Source organism: Mus pahari, chromosome 6, assembly GCF_900095145.1.
Source record: "Mus pahari chromosome 6, PAHARI_EIJ_v1.1, whole genome shotgun sequence".
Classification (NCBI taxonomy): Eukaryota; Metazoa; Chordata; class Mammalia; order Rodentia; family Muridae; genus Mus; species Mus pahari.
This window is the reverse complement of record NC_034595.1, coordinates 36,539,883-36,554,882: the sequence shown is the minus strand read 5'-3', so window position 1 is coordinate 36,554,882 and position 15,000 is coordinate 36,539,883. Positions and strand designations below refer to the sequence as shown.

At 39.3% G+C, this 15,000-nt stretch overlaps 1 protein-coding gene across 5 annotated transcripts in view; it reads left to right on the top strand.

The window, feature by feature from the left end:
- Positions 1 to 15,000, top strand: part of Bnc2 (basonuclin 2) — a 401,863-nt gene that overhangs the window by 129,208 nt on the left and 257,655 nt on the right. The window lies entirely within an intron of this gene.

The following is a 15,000-nucleotide window of genomic DNA, read 5'->3' as shown; positions in this document are numbered from 1 at the left end:
CGAAGCCTTAATTTATTTCTTTGTTTCCCGCTAAAAAGAGAAAAAGCCACTACTCAACAAATGTATCTTTCTGACTATGTGAAAGACTTGGGCAAAGTGTCTGCAGTGTCGAAGTAGGTCTTGCAAGCGAGCAGTCCTACAGCGCTGGCCCCTCACAGCAGCCGGTCTGACTTCTGGTGTCTGGAGCAGCTGGACTCAGACCTGAGCGAGGCTGTGCAGGCTTCCCTGCCGGCTGGGTCAACCCGAAGGGCGGCAGGCTGCGCTCCCGCTTGCTCTCGGCCTCCGTTCCGGCTCTCGCTGGCTTCACTCTCCCCGTGCTCCCCTGGCCGCGGCGCAGCCTGCTCCGCTCGCCACCCGCCCGCCGCCCGCCGTCCGCCGTCCGGCGCGGTGCACTCACACTCGGCGCGGCCCCTGCGTTCTCTCAGAGCCGCTTCTCGCTCAGCCGCCGCCGGCAGCTCGGTTGCTACCCTGCCGGGAGAGCCGCCCGGAGAGCGCCAGGGCAGCGGACGGATAATTAATCACCCGCAGCCGTCCGTACCAAGCGCTCGGTGATTTGCGCCCTGCGCGCCCGGCTCCTCTTGCACAATTGCTGGCTCTCCGGCTCCGCGGGGGAGCGAGGGTAAGAGGAAGCGAAGGGGAAACAACCCAGAAACTTTCCTCTTGGACTGTGCTCAAGTGAGGGAGGGAAGTTCCCTGGTGCCTCCCTCCTAGACACGTCTTGCTTTTCAGAAGCCTACCCCAAACCCATACAAAGCAAGAGTTAGTTTATCATCCATGCAGCACCAAAGTAGTACTGACAAATATACTGGGATGTTAAGTTGATGGCGGTTGTTTAAAGATTAGTCTTGCCCCACGCGTTTAAAATAACTGCAGCTGCTATTTAATAGATCTCTTTTGTATTTGAGAGTTCGCGGAAATTGAATACTTTGGGGTAGATTTTTAAATGTTTGGTAATGAAATAAAACAATTTTCAAGGCTGTAAACTGTCACAAGTTTAGAAATAACGTTTGCCTGAGAGTGCATAAAACCCGGCTCTTGTAACGTTTAATTGGTAAACAGTTTTATCAACCAGTTTTAGATAGGAGAAATGTATTTGAATAAGGTGTATTTTGACATCCTGTAGAGGGACCCTGATAACTGCTGATCCAGTAAGCTGGGATTTAAATGCAATCAACATAAACCCAGTAAGCAACTCTTTATGTGTAATCCTTTTTATTTTTATTTTTTTCCTGAAAAGTTCCTTTCTTGTCTGACAGAGATGCTCCTTGTGTCTCCAGAAGCTTTGCGAGGTGTTTTTCTGAAGCACTTTTCTATCTGGGTGGCTCTCTTGTGGTTGGAACAGAGCGTGTTTTCACTAACCTTAGAACCTAATAATGTGTGTCCCACTTTAACATTGAGATCTCCCCAACCCGGGTTTCCCTTGAGTTAGTGGCATGTGTACGCACATGCATGCTTTGAAAGGTTACATTGCTTTAGGCTTTTCCCTCTAGTGAAAAAAGAGTTAATAAAACAGATAGAGATAATGATCAATTGATAAATGGCTATTGAACCACATAGATGGTGTTAGATTGCTGCTTGGGCACTAGCCCATTTCCAAGTAGATTTGCATCTAAGGAGACTTTAAGTGGTGGAAAAAATTTAGGATTAAAAGAAATAAAAGCAAATTACACAAAAATAGGTCAGAATTAGAGAAATAATTTAAATTTCTCATAGAGAAACTTGTAGGGTCAGCCCACCGTGGTGTTTCCTGTGTGCTTGTTTATGGGGCTACAGAGATGTGTTTTGTATGTACCTGTGTGAATGCATGTGTATGGTGAGCATCAGTGCCTGGGAGGAGAGTGAACACACAGGGAAGGCATTTGTGCTTATGAGCAGATGATCACACAGAGCACCATGACAAAGGATGGAGATCACAGTCTGAGGCAGTATTGTGATCAGACCATTTTACTGTAGTTTCTTCATTTTGGTGTTGGTAGTGATGCTTAGCCTCCCATTGACTTTCACAGTTACTAAATATTTACCTTTTGTGCATTTTGGAAGCCGTAAAAGAGGGGGTATGTGTTTACATGCGTGTGTGTGTGTGTGTGTATGCTTTTCTTTCTCTTTCAGGATGCCATTTCAGGTTGTGTAGTCTTAAATTCAAAGTCTGTCTAAATGTAAGTCTGTGCTGTGCATGCTTAATGTGTTTGTCTTCCTTATGTGTAGTGGATCAGCAGTGCTGGTTCAGAGTGTATGAGTGGGAGAGAGTGTGTGCATGTGTGTGCGTGAGTGTGTGTGTGTGATAGTTCCTTAAATGCTCCCTTAAAGTCAACAATTTTGAAGAATAATAGTTTCATTACCCACATTAAGCCAGCTTTTGCTAAAGATAAAAAGTTTTTTTTTAAATTTAATCAAGTATGCCGAATTCTATATATCTAACTTTTTAGGATAAAAGAGGCTTTTCTGCTTGATTATTTTAATCTCTAAGTAAAAATTTAGCTAATGGAGCGAATGAAATCTGTTATATACAGTTTTTCACCATTTTCTATAGTAGAATAAAAACTAATGTTTCCTTGACTACCTTGTTAAGTGTTGGACAAGACTGACTAATAGAGACAGTATAGGATGTTTAAAGACTGAGCTGTGGAGAACTCACCACATATGGTGTTAGCTACAGAAAAACGTATGCTTGGGAATGTCTGATGAACACTGAAGTTTAATAATCTAGGTCTGTGTCTTCTAAAGGTAAGCTAGGCAGAGGCATGGGGCAATCTGTGTCTTGCATTTCCCCTGAATGAAGTTAGATTTCCTTAACTGTAAATCTTTCCTTTTATCTAACATTAGCAAATGATTTGACTCAGACTCAGTGGAGTTAAGTCTGTTCCCCTTAAAGCTTTAAATGGGACTTACTGACTTCACTACCCTACCTTCCATTATTTTCTTTAAAATCAAAGTGTGATTCGTGGTTGTTGTTGTTGTTGTTGTTGTTGTTGTTTAGAACCGTAGCATTTTCTTGTAGACAGATACCTGAGAGCCTTGAAAGATGTAACTGTTGACTTTTGTAACTGAGAGTTCTGGATTTAGTTATGAATTGATAATGTCCAAAACCGTTTTCTCTTTTTCCTTATATCCTAAAGCCTCAAAGGTTATTTTTCTCAGGATACTCTCCTAAGATATTGTTTAAAAGACAAATGGGGAGGTGGTAGGGAGAAAGGAGGCTGCTTTTTGAAGGTTTTTTTTTTTTTAAATCATACTTTGGAAGCTGATTTTTCTACCTATTTTGTACATGTTTGTGTATTTGAGAAAGTAGCAAATAAAATCTTTATAGCTTCCTCTAAGAGAGGGTATAGTTTGATCTAATTGAAATCTTTTTAAGAAATGATACTGTACAGGTAATGGTGATAGTACACTTTTCCCGTATTACCAGAGGTGTTTATACCTTTTATTATTGCCCAGGTATACTTAACCTGTTTCAAATAAAATGCAGATCCCTTAATAAGGTCTCTTTTCAGAGGAGAGTGAAATCCTAAGTTAGAATTATAAATGACGCTGTGCATCATTATGGAGTAATTTAGGATTCACCCAATGATGTAACAAAATTAACAACATAATTTCATTGTGAAACTGTGTCTTATTAAAGAACAACTGTCTGACATTCTCTTACAGTTGCTTTATTTAACTTCATGCAAATATTATTAGTAGTGACATTTTTCTATTGTGTATTAGATTCTCTCATTAGCGTGATGTGTTAGTTATCACCAGAGAAATCATTTTCTAGATAGGTGAGGGACAAAATCGAGAAGGCTAAAAATTAAATCAGTGATTTACATTAATACCAGACCATCTGCTCACCAGAGATAGGACAGAGTAAACTTTTTGACGAGTGTAAAACCTAGCACTTCTCTGAGAAATGATTAAAAGATATATAAGAAACGTATAATAGCATTTTTGGAATTCACTTGCAAGAGCACTCAATACAAATTTCTCTTCCAGTACTCTTTTACTGCTTTCAGTCCGTGAGGACAAACCCAGTTCCAGTCATAGGATTTGTAGTTAAAATGGAAATGATGTGTGTTTTCTTTCCTGGTTCCTAACCCTCCAAAAATAATTTGAACATCTCTTTAACAATTTTAAAGATTCACATCCAACATTTCTTGTTTGTCACACATCTACACTGTGTGCTGTGGCCAGGTTGTTCTTTGTAGTTCCAGCAATATGTTTTTATTCTAAAGCTTCTCCTCAGAACTAGACGTCCCTTCTACATAGGTTGGGCAGTCTTGTTTAATCAGAGCTATGAGTAAAGCAGTTGATAGTTAATGGCCTTTGAAAATGACTTTCATTGAGAGGCAGCATCCATTTCTAGGTTTCCCTCTCTATTTTCCCCTTCTTCCTTTTTAATATTTCCTTCTTATAGTTGGTGTATTTGGGTAATCACAGCTTACTTAAAAAGGATTAACTTGACCAGACTTACCCTTATGTTAAAATAGGTGTTTATATTTGGTGGCAAATAGTTTTAGCTTGTTGAATTAGCATGCAGCCACCTCCGTTTTAGATCCTCTAACTTGAGAGATGATGTGCTTAGTTTTGAAATGTTAATGAGAGGTACATACTGAAATTAAAATGTAATCCTTGACATCTTAATACTGTAGCACTCAAGTCAGAGTATTCGGATAATTGTCATAGCAGTGTTGAATTCAAAATTGTAGTAACGAGGTGAGTACCTGTGTGTCAGCCTTTACTTCCAACTTGGTGTTAAAATGCAGACTTCACTTAACAGCTCTGTGTACTACTGTGTAGTGAAATGGGAATGTAGTAGGCCTTGTGTGTATGATACCCAGTGTGTGTGTTATTGTAACTAAGTATGTACAGATAGATCCTCAGATGTGTATACACATGTATAAACTCATTCACCAACTTAAAACTTATTTCCAACTCATAGCACTTAAAATGAATTTAAGCACAGTTGGAGATCATTTTGAAGTTATTTTTTCAATATTTCTATTATCTGTTACCAAGTAGCTTTATGGAAATTGATTAATATAGCAGGACAGACTTAGGCTTCCAACACAACATAGCTTCCTACACCCATGTCAGGGATAAGAGCCATGACAATTCTTCCCTTATTAATTACATGCTGAGCAGGCCATCTCTGGGAAGTTGGGACAAAAGTGAATGGGTCACAGCCAAGGCAGGATTGCAAGGATTCCAGTGATAGTGAAAGCATTCAAGTTTGCCAGGTCGCTGTGACACCGGAGCTGATTCCAAAGGAACAGCCCGTTACAGATAGTGAGATGGCGTCACAGACTTCAGTGAAAAACAAATCCCTAGGGTTTCAATTCTTTCCCAACTTCTACATTGCATATACTCATTTAAAGGGAGACACAGTGGGCATTGTTCTGGTCAGTCTTGACTTTGCACATGTAGGTAATGCCTGTCTACGGCTAATGTGGTAATGAGGACTAGAATATATATTAAAAAAAGTATAAGGAGAGGAAATTGGAACTTGCCTTTACCCTGAATTCATAAGTCAACTACAGTGGTTAAATTGTATTAGGTGGAGACTGCTTTCCCCCAGAGTCTAGAGAGAGAACTCTGTGCAGTCAGGAGAACTGAATTGGTGAATCGTGGGATACCTTTTTCAGTGAAAGTCATTTTCTCTAGAACTCACTGTTCGTTGTTGTTGAAAGAACATGGGATGTAATGGTCCCAGGAGTCCCTTCCTTTGGAAGGTTTAGAGTCTACTGTGATATGTGTGGAGGCATGAGTTCTGCTCCACATGCAGATCTGCTTGTGCCTTTCGTGATACACGTTTGCTGATCACTAACCACTGTTCTCTAGGCCTTGGCCAGAAGAGTGTTTGGGATCGTAGGGAATGATTGATGTCACGCACATCTGCCAAAGCTGATGCCATTCTTATTTCCAGGAGAGCAGCTGGTGTCCACATTTTGCGAGGTTCCCCTCATCCACTGAAGCACCTGGGATTAGAGGCAAAGGGGAGTCAAATACCCTCTCAAGGAACTTTGACTTCTCATAAGCTTAAGAGAAATAAAGGAAGAGGGGCAGAGTGGGAGCAGCAGCCTTTAGGTCCTGTTGTGGAAACAAAAGAAGTAGCAGAAGGAGAATCCTGGAAGACAGGCTGGTAAAGATACAGAGGAGACAGGATGAAAATTATCCTGGGGAGAAGAAAGCATGTGCTATAGCATCACTAAGATCATGTTGGAGCTGTGGCTGGGGCTCACGTTTCCCCCTGAGCCTGACCTGTACAGCATCTCCCTCCCTGGGCTTAAAAGGAAGTTTAGAGAATAGGAAAAAATAAATAAATAAAAGTATTGATTCTTTTTTTTTTTTTTTAATTTGTACCTTCCCTGTAGGAAACCTCACAGACTTCACAGTGTACACCCCACCCTCCGGTGAAACATTTATGACTGGACTGGACTTGGGTGAGGGCAGAGTGCAGTGGCACAGCACACAGCATTTTGTGCCATGGGGTGCAGGCATGAGAGATTGTTGTCTCCTTCAGCAGTCAGAGCCTTCCTTAGTGGGAGCACTTCGGGCAAACAATGCCTTACTCAAACCAGGGAGTTCAGAAATCAAATTCTCCGCTTATTAATCATCATTCTAATTAAGAAAAAGAATCGATCCTTTAACAACAATATAATATCCTTTTGTTTTTCTTTAATTAAGCCCATCAGTTTTTTCATTTCTCTCCGTAAAGGAAGAATAATTTTGAATTGTAGGAAGTTACTCATTGAAACCATGGATTCCCTTGAGCACATCTGACATCTTATTTACCCATCCTTAGGAACTATAATGCTCCTTCGCTGCTGTCTTTAGTGTTTGGTCAGAGAAGGGTGTTGAGTTATGACTCTTGTTCTTCTTTGGCTGGTAGACATTTATCTAATGGCCTTAGGACAAGGTTAGTTTGTTCTTATTCCCTGTTTCCTTTTTCATAGAGTTCATTTCTCTCTTCTACCTTTGTTTCTCTCATTATACAATCGCCTCCTTAGTTTTGCTGCCTCTCTTTTGCCTAATGCAAAGGGATTAAAATGCGCTTGAAAGTAACAACCATTTACTCAGGCATCCTTTTGCCAATCTGCCATTCTGGTAAGTGCAGGAGTGGGGTGCCATCCTCACATACACACACGTCAGTGACGGGGGTACCCTTGTTCTACTGCAGCTGCACACCTAGGGCTTGTCGCTCACATGTGCTGCTGATAGATGTTCAGTGTGACCCTTAACCTGTATGAGAAAGATGCAGGCAAAGAAAATTTGCTTCCTTTTCTCTAGAAGCTGTTCTTAGATTTATCCTTTTATATACTTGGACTTAACACCACACAGGGACATCTTCTTAGAAGTAGGAAAGGTGTAAAGAACAGGGTGACCATCAGGAGATGTGTCTGAGGCAAACTACAGCTAGTAAGAGCTCAGTCATTGAAAGGGACAATTGAAATGGTAGCGGGGCCAGTATAAACACGCTATTAGGAAACAGATATTTAAAACATGTGTCCTACATGTGGGAATTCATCATTGTTTTATATGTAATGCATTTAACTCATTGTCTTAAAAAGGCATGGAGGTTGTTAAACATAACAAGAACAAAAACATTTTTGTAAATTGGAAAGATATGACTTCTGGTATTTCACCTGTGTGCTTGTATGTGACTGCCGTGGATCTTTTCAACTTTATTAAGGTGGCTATTAGTACTCCAGACAATTCTTCAGGATTTACATTTGATGATCATTGTGTCTGAACTGGGGGTTTGAAAAGAAAAACTTCAGGATAATGAGTATTTTACCTGACAAAAATAATTACTTTCAGCTGGCTTAACATAATAACAAAACTAATATTAAAATGAGAAGCTCCATTAGCAGAGTTTTAATAATGTTTGTTCTCTCCTTCCATTACAATTACAAGCAAGGAAGATGTCACTGAGGTATGCCAATACGATGGCTGTATGGCACACGTGAGTAGGCATGAGAAAGGGAATGACCCACTGATGTGCCCTCTGCCGGTTCCACAGGGCAGAGGGTCAGGGTTGCTGCTCTGCAAGATGCTGCGACATTACTTTATGAGTATGTTCGTGAGAGTTTCCCTTCGGTGATGATGCCTGCAAGCATGATAATTTTTGACCTCCTGTCGAACCTAACGCAGACTCAGCTCGGTTACTAGGACGATATGTAATACTGTTTTTACTTTGTCCTTTTCTTTTTTATATATAAAGATAGAGTTTCAGATAGAACTGAAACTGAAGTCCTGCTATGGCCTTTTGGGACAAAGTCTTATTGCTTTTCTATTGCAAATGTTACAAATCTAGTATTGCCATGCAGTTGTACATTTATACTACATGACATGGAGACACAGAGGCAGGGTAGGACTGTTAGATTGTCTGGTCGAAGGCATTTAAATGATGTAGTTTGGGAATGTTGGGGATTTATTAATAGTTGCCTCAAATGCAACGAGTGTATGAGTTTACAAACAGAAGGAGCACCACAAGCAAGCATCCTCACCCTAGGGATAGGTCAGTGCCTTAGATTTTATATATATATATATATATATATATATATATATATATATATATATATATATATATATATATATTTCCTAAGCATGCTTCCTTCCTCCTGTGCCATGGTGAACATAGAGCCTTGCCTCAGAGATAGGAGCCTAGCTCTTTAAACGAAGCTAGGTGTCATTGATTGAGAACTGGTGTGGTTGTTTCTTGTTTTGTGAATTGCAATTCTCACCAGCCACAGACCTGCAGTTTTCTAGAAGCAACTGTCATGCTTTTAAGTTTTAAATTCCAGGTAAAAATTAAACTAAGAAAGAGTCACCACGTTGAGATGTGAGCTCTCGCCTGTGATGTCTTGTCTTGTCCCTTCACAGCTAGCTTGCCTCCTTCTCCTGAAGGCCCTTGGCAAGTGATCATGGGAGGGAGTGAAATCTTAAAATAGGTTGCCAGTTCTGTTTTGTGCTAAACAGAATATGACGGAAAAGAGTTTTCTCGTTTTTGTTTCATTTGTGATCGTTATTGTACGTTATGCAAAAAAGGGGATAGGGAGTGTCAGAAGTCCAACATCTGGGAGGGCTTGTTTCAGTAGCAGCCTGGAAACCAGAACCCTGGCTTCATACAGGTGAGATGTGTTATGGGAATAAAGGCCTTGTGCATTTAATGAACCCAGCCTGCCTGTCAGCTTGGTTTTTCATGCACCATTGTTGTTCAAATAAGAAAAAGAAAGTGTTCACAGCCTGTGGTGAGATTAGAGTAATAGAAATGAAGTGTTAATCTGTTGATAGGAAGCACATCCCATATCCTACATCCCGGCCACATTCACGCATGTATAATATATTCCAGGTTCTCTCATGACCAAGAGAAGCCTGGATGTTCATTATATTAAAAACACTCTTTTGTTGAAAGCAAAAAGTTGGCTGCTCTGACTTCGAGTAAATAGCTACTCTATACAATTTCTTAATAAAGCAATGGCTCCTGGCCTCCGAAGATTCTGATAGCCTGCTGCTCCTACGCCTGCCTGCTCTGCACATCTGCACTGGGACACTCTTTTGCAGGAATCAGTGACTAGTAGAGGAAAAGGGGGAGTTAAAGGACAGCAGTATTTTTCTCTCCATAAGGATAGATTAAATAAAATTAAACATTCATTAATCTATGTTTATATTTCATCTTTTAAAATTGTACATTATAAAAACTCCATCAAGCTTGGGACATTGTATATGCAGTTGGGATATATTATGACCTTACCTGAAGGGTTATTAGGAACACCTAAAGGCTTTGGGCAGCAAAGGGGATTTTCTTTTCTTTTGTTTTTTTTCTTTATAGAGCTATTTTGGAATGATACAAAAAGAAAATGTTTTTCTAGAACTATTATTTTAATTCTCTACTGTTAATCACTAATTATTAAAGAAGTATACTTACAAAAATAAAACTGTAGTCTTAAAAAATGAGATAGGTTCAATCCTACACTCTACTCTAGCAAGGTGTTTTAAAGAAGAAAATGGTGAACACTGGTTCCAGGCCCTTTATGTGAGAGCATCAATTTAAGCGGCATCTTCAGAAATGATGTTGAAAGAAGTGTAAAAGGGGGGGGGGAGAGATAAATTAATAAGTGAGTTCCAGGTGTCTGTTTCTAATTGCTTAAATTTCAAACATAATAGAAATTAGGACGAATGTTTCCCATAAGGAATGCACCACTGCCATTAGGGTATCAACTAGAACTGCATTCATGGTGCCCAGACCTAGCATATTTCCTGTTTTCCTGTTCACCCAGGAGTTAAGGAATTCAGTGTGATCATTATGATTTTGTCCACTGTTTCAAGCTGCAGGAGTTCAGAGTCAGATTAAAGTCTGATTGTGAAGTATATTTAGTGTATGTTCAGTGATTCCTTTCTTTAAGGACAATTGGAAGAAAGACCTTTCTCAGAGAGAGGAAACATCTCTTTCAGGTGTGTGACATGGTTATAAGCCAGTATGCTATGGGTGATCTAAGTCTTGATACTCTGATACTGTGATGTATGACCAGTCGTAGCATACTCCATAAAGTCTGTTTGGAGATCTAAGTTTTTCTTGGCGACAGTAATTAATTAGAAATAACCTGTTTTTAATATGGTTGGATAAAGTGATAAGTAGGGCATTTAAATTTGTTTATAAAATTCACTGATAGGTTTAAATGCTGAGATGTTATGGTTGATTGGAAGTTATGAACTATAAATAAATAGTTTGCACTTCCTTTCAGTTAAATAAAAAAGCCAAAGGTTAGAAATGCATGGCAACTCTGTCGTAGGGATCTGCTTTAAGGAACAGCCATTTTAAATCACGTCATAACTCTGTGGATGCTCAGTAATGACTATCTTAAGTGTAATATCAGATGCATGCAAGTGGGGCCAAGTAAAGGTTAGTATTTGTTATGGCATCTTAAATGTTGATTTTCTTACAATGTGTCTTAAAGATATATACTATTTTCATATTAGGGTCCATTTTTTACTTAGGTGTACATGATACCTCCAGCAAGGAAGTATAAACATGAGGGATCAGGATGTGTGGAGAGCTGAGTAGCAGTTTATATGAGCATCCTTTCTAGGCTGCAAGGAAGAATGGAGTTCATGGGAAACCCGTATAAAAGTCTGACGCATCACTATATGAGTGTAGGTTATAGATTTGAAATTTGCTACTTAAATTTTGTTTTAAGTTATGAAATTGAGTTTTCTCTGCCTCATAGTTACTTATAACTGGATCAGCTATATTTGGAAATAAAGTGTGCATCCATTGTCATTCATTATATAAACTCGTGAAATATTTAAATATGTTTTTAGAACAACTATTTCTTTTCTTCTTTTTTCCTTTCTTTTCCTTTTTCTTTTTTCTTTTGGCAACAATTCTATAAGCTTTTCTGGAATATGAAAGTTCAAAGGCCAATAGTTACCTAGAATGCCCATGTGGAGGTGATGAATATTAAGCTAGTAGAATGGTCTGGTTGAGTCTGTGGGGTCTGTGGTAGACCAGAAGGCTCATCCCTTTAACCACTGAGGTGGCAGTCCTGGGGTCCAGAGAATTATTGCCAGGTGAGAATGTAGGCCTCCTGGTTGCCAGATCACCTCCTTTTTTCTTTAATGAGAAGCCAGAAACACAATTTTTATGTGAAATCTCATGATTTTGAAATCTTGGCAACATATTCAAATATTTAAAAAACTGTGTGGTCCAAACAAAACTCATCTGTAGGCTATATTCAGCCACTGGCTGCCAGATAGAAACCTCTGGTTTAGATAATATTTTAATGGATGAAGATAATAGTTTCATTGCGTGTGATCATTCATTGTGGGAATTCCCCACTGGGATGGATTGAGTTCATTTTTCCCCCTGCAATTAAAATGAATAAGTTTAGTAAATATATTTTTGCTTTTAGTTATTTTTTGATGTATAGCCTTTTCCTTATGATCCTATTCAAAGAAAAATCAAATTTATGGACAGAATAAAATAATAATTATTTAAATATAAGTAGGGATAAGAATTTTAGAGTTGGAAGTAGAGATTTAAGGATTTTAGAGTTAGAAATAGAAAATTCCTAAGTTCTGAAAAGAATCCCATGATTTGTGTCAATAATTGATACAGATGAAAAGCTGGATACCAGTATAAAGAACATTTCACCTCACCTTCAGCAGTGAAATCTTGGCCCTGAATCTTTGTGGGATTGCTATAATTTACCAGTCCCATTGATTATGATGTCACGAGGAAGAGATGGACCACATGGGGAAAACTTCCCCATACTAATTCGTGCAAGGCCAATAGTATATCCCTGCTTCAAGAAAACATCATTTATATTGTATAAGCTGAGGCTTTCAATGTCAGTCTATATTTTTTGAAGGGGCTCTTTAAAAGAAATAAGCTACTCATAATTGAAATTCTCCAGGCAAATCAGATATCAACATTTCCAACAGAACGGGTAATTAATTGGTTTGGATTTCAAATTGAAGGTCATCCTGTTATCGATTTCCGTGGGAACAAGAAACAAGAGCATCTTGTTAAGATGATCTGTAAATGGGACCAAGGTGTGCCTAGGGTTCTGTCCTGGGTCTTGTTGATCTCTGTGTCTTGTCAGGGTCAGAAACCAGAAGGGAACCTTCTCTGTAGGAAACACAACAAGCTCTTAAGTTGCTTCCAAAACTGCAGAAAAAGCCATGGATTGGAGGAGAGACCAGAGAGTAACACTTACCAGTCTCTTAGTCAGTCACGTGTCTCCAATCAGGAGTAGATGCAGCTTGTAGTGACGCCTCCATCAGTGTGTCTGCTCTCTCAACAAGGTCATAGCAACACAGCTGTGACTAGCACTTCCAGAAACCTTTCAAGTGGGAATTAGAGTAAACATCTTTAATACAAGGGGAGGGAAGAGCTTTAATACTAGAATAGTAAAGGGAACAATTGGAAGAGAAGGTGACACACGCCCTGCGATATTACTGGGTTCTTTAAAATAGCATTTGTGTTGAATGTAGGATAAATACTTTAGTCCTTACCTGTGCCAGGGTGTTTAAAACCATCTCTTTTCTCTCTGATGCATTTATGTTTTTTTGAGAAAGGTATAGTGCCATATTTAGCTGTGTTAACTAGGCAGGGGTGTGCTGCAGCTTTCTCTTAGAGTTCAAAGTAGAACTCTCCATAAAATGCATACAATCAAAGGGTACACTCTCTGTTCTGTGTGCCCTGGAGCTTTAGTGCAGCTACTTCCAAGTTGACATACTTCTGTGTAGGCATGACAGTGGCACCGACCTTCTACATTAAGACTTAACATTCCACAGAACCATTTCAGGTTTATTATGAGCTTCAAAGCCTGCGCATCCCTAAGAGAATATCAAGTTTAAGCATGTCACTTTGCCATAGTCACAGTTAACTTTTTTTTTTTTTTTCATCAAAACATGTTTTTTCATGGCTGATTATCACCAGGTGACATTTGAAACTTCTCAATTCCTTACAGAGTCTGTTCTCCTGACCCATTGCTGCTGCCCCCTTGAATTCTGTAGACAGATCCTTTTGGTAGTGGTTGGACACTACCCATGAAAATAGGTCATAATTGGTTTAAAGTTCTGAAACAATATCAACAGCTTTTTCTTCATCCCTTGACCTAGAACTCATGTCTTTGAAGTTCATTCTCCACTCCACTCCTCAATCTCTCCCACTCCACTCCTGTTGGGATTTCACAGAAGTGCGGCTGGGGTAGAAGTTGTTAATGTTGGGGCTGGAGAGATGGCTCAGCGATACTGATACTGCTCTTCCAGAGGTCCTGAGTTCAATTCCCAGCAACCACATGGAGACTCATCCGTAACGAGATCTGACGCCCTCTTCTGTTGTGTCTGAAGACAGCTACAGTGTACTCACATATAATAAATAAACAAATCTTTTTTAAAAGGGGTTTTTTAATGTTGGGTTGATGTTTCCCACTGTAAAAGGCTAATGAATAGAGGAAGCTAATGGACTGCTCAGCCAAATCGCATGGTGTGCCCCTCTCTCCTCAGGGAAAGGAAGGCCTTCTTTCCTGAGTGGTAAGAGCAGAGTTACTTTGGAGCCTTCTGGTTTTCCGTTCCTACATCAGTTAATAGACTGTTCCTGTCTATGCCTTGCATCTCAGAGATGGGACTTGACGGAGTAGTCAGCATTGCAAAGGTCACCCTAGTGCTATTGGCAGGATGTACTGCCATTTGTTGCTGAGCGATGATAATGCTACTGTAGCAGTTAACTAGATGTATCAGACTGTGTGGCTTTCCCAGAATACTAAACTTACCTTATTTAGTTCTTTTAAACACCTGACAGAATGCCCATTCAGGAGCTGTCCCAAGTGCATTTTTCAAGGAATCTTAATGATATTAAAATAACAGTGCTTTGGCCACAGGATGGATAATTTATGCAAAGCATTTATCTTGTGTGTTGTGTTTCTTTTGTGGAAATACTTTTAAATTATTCTCATTTCTTAAAGTTTTCTTTTTGTCTGAAATTTCCAATATTTCAGCAAGTTTGAAAATTCAATTTTTAAAAAAAAAAAAAAAACTTACTTACAGTTTGTCTTCTAGTACACTGCCTTCCAGGCTTGTTGGTTGTAAGGGGAAATTTTTTTAAGAAATGTAATTTTTTTATATATCATTCCTTACAAATATCAAATGGAGAAATTACATTTTCAATATTAGATTTTTTTTTTTACTTTATACACAGTATATAAGTAACTGCCATCTATCTTTCCATGTCATTAAATTTTAGCAGTGTGCTCACTAAAAAGCTACTTAAATTATAACCAGAGTTTAAGAAGGATTCCATGGTCAGCTTCCTTAGGAGGGGCTGCGGGTGGAAGGGCTTGGTTTTCATGCTTTACCTGACGTTGGGGTTCATACCTTCTGAAATAATTTCTATCCACAGAAGGCATCTTTACCTCAGCGCTTGTCTAAAGCCAGAAAAGATCTAAAGTGCTGAGGTGCCTGTGACACCATTGTTACCTTCACATAAGCATCTAAAACTGGGAGGGATTATCTTCT